This window comes from Anoplopoma fimbria, chromosome 13 (assembly GCF_027596085.1).
Source record: "Anoplopoma fimbria isolate UVic2021 breed Golden Eagle Sablefish chromosome 13, Afim_UVic_2022, whole genome shotgun sequence".
Classification (NCBI taxonomy): domain Eukaryota; kingdom Metazoa; phylum Chordata; class Actinopteri; order Perciformes; family Anoplopomatidae; genus Anoplopoma; species Anoplopoma fimbria.
The window spans coordinates 23,132,916-23,139,046 of NC_072461.1; positions in this window are offsets into that span (position 1 = coordinate 23,132,916).

Below are 6,131 nucleotides of genomic sequence, written 5' to 3' on the forward strand. Positions count from 1 at the left end.
GATGGGGGAGAGGGGTGAGGTGGGCGGCGGTGGGTACCGCAGCGTGTCCGCTGAAATCTTGCTTTTTTTTTTTTTTTTTGGTCAGTGGAAATGTTGGGTGTCTTACCTCATTGCAGTTTTGTTAATTTTTTTTTTTTTTTTTTTTAATTTTTCTTTAAAAAATTTCCTGATTGAAAAAAAAAAAAAAAAATAAAAAACTACCTCAGGCAGAGACAACGCGCACACATATACATCACCATTAGACACCAAGACGAGCTCCACATCTGCAGGTTAGACACCGAGCAACCGATAAGCCGATTTGTAGCTCATCAACGCGCTGCTTGTTGGTGTTTTGAGTCCCGGCGTTGGTTTGCTGGGAGAGATTTCGTGCATCCACTTGTTGGATCCGTGCGCTCACTTGACGCACTCCGTCCTCAGGATCCAACAGCTCCACCTTCACATAATCCACAGAGCCACGCTGAGACAGACTGATGAGCAAATACTAAACGTGTCTGTTGAAAAAGCGTGGAGAAGAAAAAAAAGAAAGCAATTGCTCGCTGGCTCTTAATTGGTCATGGGTACAGTTGTTCCATCCTCAGCTGGAGGAATGAAGGAGTGCTCTGATGGTTTAGTCAGTCTCCTCTCTCTCTCTCTGTCTCTCTGTCTCTCTCCCATACATACGTCTGCACATATGGGTGTAGGCAATCCCTCCCGCATAACACACAAAAACACACACACACACACACACACACACACACACACTCCGTTAAAAACCCTCCCCTCCTGTATCTCTATCTTTCTTTTTTTCTCTTTTTTTGTGTTGTTCAAATACTCTCCTCGTGCACATTCCGGTTAGTCACCGATGCTAGACTGAAAAGCATACAAAGTGTGATTGATGATCATGTGTGGTAGGTGTATGCTTGATTTCCGCCTACTAGGCCGAGGCTATAATAAAACTCAATTCAAAGCCACTTGCTTAATTTATAATCCATAAAGCTGCAGGAGCTTTTTAAGTTTTACTGTGACGCAAATCTGCACCTACTGCTGATTTAGTAGGCTAGAATGAGGTGACATACAGTGTTTCATATTGTAAGAGAAGAAGAAAAAGGGGGGGAACAGAGTTAAAAATGAAATCTGTCTTCCTGTCTCTCATCATCTCCAGTCGTATGCTTTGCTGCACCACTGTCTGTGCGGAGAGACCCTTTGAAATGAACTGTTGTACATTTCAGATGACATGGTTGGCTAAGAAGTTGGGGGTGAAATGTAATAGGCCAATGTTAAATGGAGCCACTTGAATTTTTGATAACCATGAGCTGTCTTTTTCGTAATCCCCTGAAAACTCTTTTTAAGAAGGAGTCTGCATGTCAGTCAGGTTTCAACAACGTCTTTCTTTCTTTTTCTCTTTTCTTTCATTCAGTTTCAGAGCCAGTCACGGCCTATTGGGGCCCTGTGGTGGGATTTTGCTTTTGGGGCCTCCATCCACTATGTATATCTTTCAAGTTTTCAATATAAAAAATAAAAACGATATCTTGCTCAACATGTCATTTCACGGGTCTATGGATCTGTTTTGAGGAACGTATAGCAGTAAAAGTGATTTATTATTATCACCTGAATTTGCAGCTCATTGTGTATCTGTCCAACACACAATTTAGTTTTTTTGGTTCTCTCTGACTGCTCTCAAAGCTTTGTTTTCAGCCGCAGCTGGCAGCTGTTTTCAGTGAAAAAACCTCTAGGAACCCACTGTACCTGCTCAGTACCAAACAGCAGGCACAGTTAGGTTCTAGCTGGTAAACACATTAATACATTTAGCATCTAAAGAGCCTGTTATTTCCCTCAAGAGTTGGCAGCGACCAAAAGCAGCCATAAGAGGTTAAATATTGGATTTACATTCAACAGGTAGCAACAAACACAACTCCAAATGAACGGTACTGTTGCTGGTTGTGAAAATAATCAACTGTACCAACAAGTTGGCTAATTAACAAGGTGATTATATGCAACTTGTCACATATTGATTCTTTGTCAGGACCCCTTGACGTCACTTTCTGCCTAATTTATGCTTAAAGCAACTGAGGGGGGTTCATGCTGCAGGTTTTTGCCCATCCATGCACATCGAACATTTTCTAACTACGCAGACAGGTGGATGAAATAGAGAACTTTGAGGAGCTGCTGGTGGTAGAAGTTAGAAATATTGGTTTGGCCCGAGGAGGAGAAATGTTTCCTCGCAGCAAATCTGCTTCAGCTCTTGTTCCGTGCAACCATCCATGCGGAAAGAATGACCGAGGCACGCACTGGACAGCATCTCAAACTTTGACGCTCCACTACGGTGGTTGTAAACACAGGGTTAACACTGCAAATTCAAACAAAAAGGATTGCTTGGTTGTAGGCAACAAAACCCCTTAGTTGAGTGTAGGAAACATTGTTTGGGTAAAAATAACAGTTTGTAAACTTAGCGTCAAAATCTGAATGAAACATAAGATTGTGCAACACCTGGGTGAAAGTCCTGTGTTTGTTTTCCCCTAACTGTACATTTGGGCTTAGAGGATCTCTCCATTCTCTTCACACTTGAACCAGGATGCCAACCTAAAAACACAACCAAGCATTCTGTTAGAAAGGTTTCAGGACAAAAATCTTATGGAAGCATCCAGGTATTAGGGGGAAATAGAAGAGGGTGGAAGAAGAAATTCCTTGGGGAAGAGCTGAAAATGCTGTTTCTGAAATACCAGGAGTTGTACAACATGGTGCTAGTGACTTGTAAGGACAACCACAAGCCTATTTTCTTGGGGAAATATCTGTACAGCACCGTGTTAGCCTGCACTTCTGCCAGAAAGCCTTCATAACGTTCACCCAAGCACCTGCTTGTCATCGCAGCCTTGGACCGTAGCGGCAGCAGTTGCTTTTTTGAGAACTCTGTTTCTGAGAATGCACTTGCAGGTAGGCAGTTGCCACGCAGGGGTGTGAAAGCAGCTTTAGGTTGGTGCCTGCTGTAGGAGATTGGCTTGTTATCCTATGTCATGGGGCGGAACCTGATTTGCTATAATCTGCAATATCTGAGTTGGATATATAACCTTTAAAATAAACTTAAAACACCTTAACTGAGTCACTGAGTTGCAACACTCTCCACACATAAAAGCATCCACTGTGCTGGCTGGCATTTCCTAATGTTTAACGGTGTCAGTGTGACAGTGTCAGCAGTGTCCACAACCGCTGGCTGGAGGCAAAAGGGCACCACAACAACTTTGTATCCTCGGGTGTGGCACCTTTTGTTTTTCGCAAAAGCAGGCTACTTAAAGCCCTCTCTACAGCATGAAACTTTGAAGGTCAGACCACTTTCAGAATCCAGTAGCTGCAGTGTTCAAACTCCAATACGTCACATGGCTCTTTTGTCACTGAAAATGTTGAATGATTGCCCCCTGCTAGGCTAAAGTCTCTAAATTTCTGGTTATGCATAAAACTAAATCCAGAAATGAACACGTTGTCATTTTCAACTCACCCTCAAGTAAATCTAAAAAGCAAATTTCAATGTTAACTCTGCAGGCACAAGTCTCTATTAACTGAATAGGAGGTGAACATGTTATTTTTAAGTTCCAAAACTGGAAGAAAAAGGACCTGAATATTACCCAGAAAAAGTGCAGCGGTATATTCCAAGTGTTCTGAAGCCAAATGATTGCACTGCGGATTCAAGAGTCCAATCTTTCTCTCATTAAGTCCTAGATTTCTCTCATTCACTATGCATCGCCTCACAGCAGTCTGGCACAAGTCTTGCTGCCTTCATCTGCTCATAAGTTTCTCTTTCAAAGACGTAAAGTTGCAAATACAAGCCTAAAACTTATGTGCGTGTTCAAGTGCTTAGAATCCCTGAGTAGTATTTGAATTGCATGAGTCATTTTGGATTTGATTTTGATTAAATCGTGCATTTTGTTGGATGAGCAAGGCAGTATGAGCAAGACTAGAAGACCCGTAATCGTATGTTTGCTATATTTTAACAAGGAGTGTGTGCTTTTGTCTTTTTCCCTTTTTGATTGTATGTCAGGACTGACATACCTGCAATAAAAATAATGTTGGGATTTGTTTACGTCTCGACCAACTCCAAGTTTCGCTCTTTAGGTTGCAATAATACTAAAATGACCAAGCGGTCTAATACAGCTAACTAGATGACTATGCAAAGTGTTATTTATTAATTCCAATTTTTCAATAAAATGCACTGCTATTCCTATTCGTACATTAGGGGTCGCGCTAATAAGACCAGCAGGTCCAATGCTGTATATGCTAATATCGATCCTGTAATGCTGTCAAGCGTAGGCTACTGTTTATGAAGGAGCGTTCGTTGGAAAATGTCTTCATCAAAAACAAGAAAAGTGGACACAGTGTCGGATCTTCCAGGGAAAAAAAAGGATGCAGTTTCTATTTCTTCAGTTTTATTTTGATTCTTTTCTTCAGGTAAATGGGAAACCAAAGTGCTTGGTGTGTTCACAGCACCTCTATTAGAAAAAGTGCAAGAACTTGCAAGGACAACTGTGAACAGAGAATATAAATGATTTGTTGGCAGGTTTGAGGAAACAGCCTGTTTTGAGTCACAGCCGAGAGATCAACAACACATGTCAGGCTGCTTATCATCTATTTTGTGATGGATTGTTCATTTTCTGCGAAAGATTTCAGAATAAAAGTGTGCTTCATTACAGTAAAAGAAGGGGAAACATTTAGTGTTATTTATAGGTTATTATGCAATGGTTTTACTGGTCTTGCCCACTTGGGATCAAATTGGGCTGTATGTGGCCCATGAAGTAAAGTTAGTTTGACATCCTTTAGCTAGTTAGCTGGTAGGATGATTAGAACCATGACAGTAAAACCAAAACAACGAGCTGAAAGACGATAAAACTCTGCATAGATATCAGGAGAACTGCAGTGTTGAGTGAACAATCTCTCTGAATCCGTCACTACAAGTGACACCTTTCACATTATAAGTATTTTTTTTTCCTTTGTCAATATAAAATAATTAATTGGTGTAGCTTTAACTTTCATAAAATAAACCTTTTTATCTACTGAATGTGTGTTTGAATCAATTGTAGATTTCGTGACGAAATTAGTTTATTTCTTAATAAAATTGGTTCATGATGCTGCAGTGAATTTTCAGCTTCGCGATCCACACACTCCATCCTCTACAGCTGTTTTGAAGATAGCTCGACAGGTGACAGCCTTATTAGAATAATTGGGTGCCATTAAAGACCAGAGTCTTGTTGTTTTGAAAGGAGATAGATTAAGCCAAAATCTTGTGACACATTTTACCCACCAACACTTAAAATCAAGAGGAAATGTCCTACTATTTAAAATGATGTGTTTTTAATAACACACATGTTGTGTTGTTACCCCAAATTAACTTAGTGGTATGATGGGGTTGCACCTTCAAGCCCCCTTCAAGATTTCTAATCACGACTTGGCTTGACAGATTTTAAAACATTATTCTCAGCTCAACTGACAGTACTTGGAAAAAACATGAAATCTCACCCTATTGCTTCATTATTTGCCCAGATCTCATCCTCAGATAAGCAAAGGCTTGACAAGATTGTAGACAGGACAAAGCACAGAGAAGAGCCCAGGTTCGCACTCGAAGCTGCCTGATTGAATTGCCGCAGATTAAAGGGAATGGGAGAAAAATACTGCAATTTCTTGTTAGGCTACTTCTGAGGATACTTCTGAGGATTTACCATATTTCAAAACAAATAGCAACCACCAAATTGCCTGGGTGACAAAAAAAATATAAACAAAGCAATATGGGAAAAAAATACTTGTTGTTTTCTTCGTCATTTCTCTGAAAAGGAAGCTATAGATTCCATAAAATAAGGGTTTGTTGTGGTGCTGCCCCTCCATGGAACAAATAAACCTTTTCAATTCTGACTACATCCATGGCTATTGACCAGCAGAGAAAAAAAGTATTGGAGTGAATAATGGCCCATACTCCGAGCCCACTGAGCTGCTCCAGGATTATGAGCATGGAGCCAGAGAGGGCTGCAGACTGAAGGGGATAGATGGAGGAAAAAGCTTTCCCTTTCTGTTTGGGAGAAACAAGAAAGACAAATGTGGTCATTTCACAATCCCCTGAACAGACATGCCATCAAAGCTCGGCACTTGAACTAGGTAATGTTGTTAGGTGATGC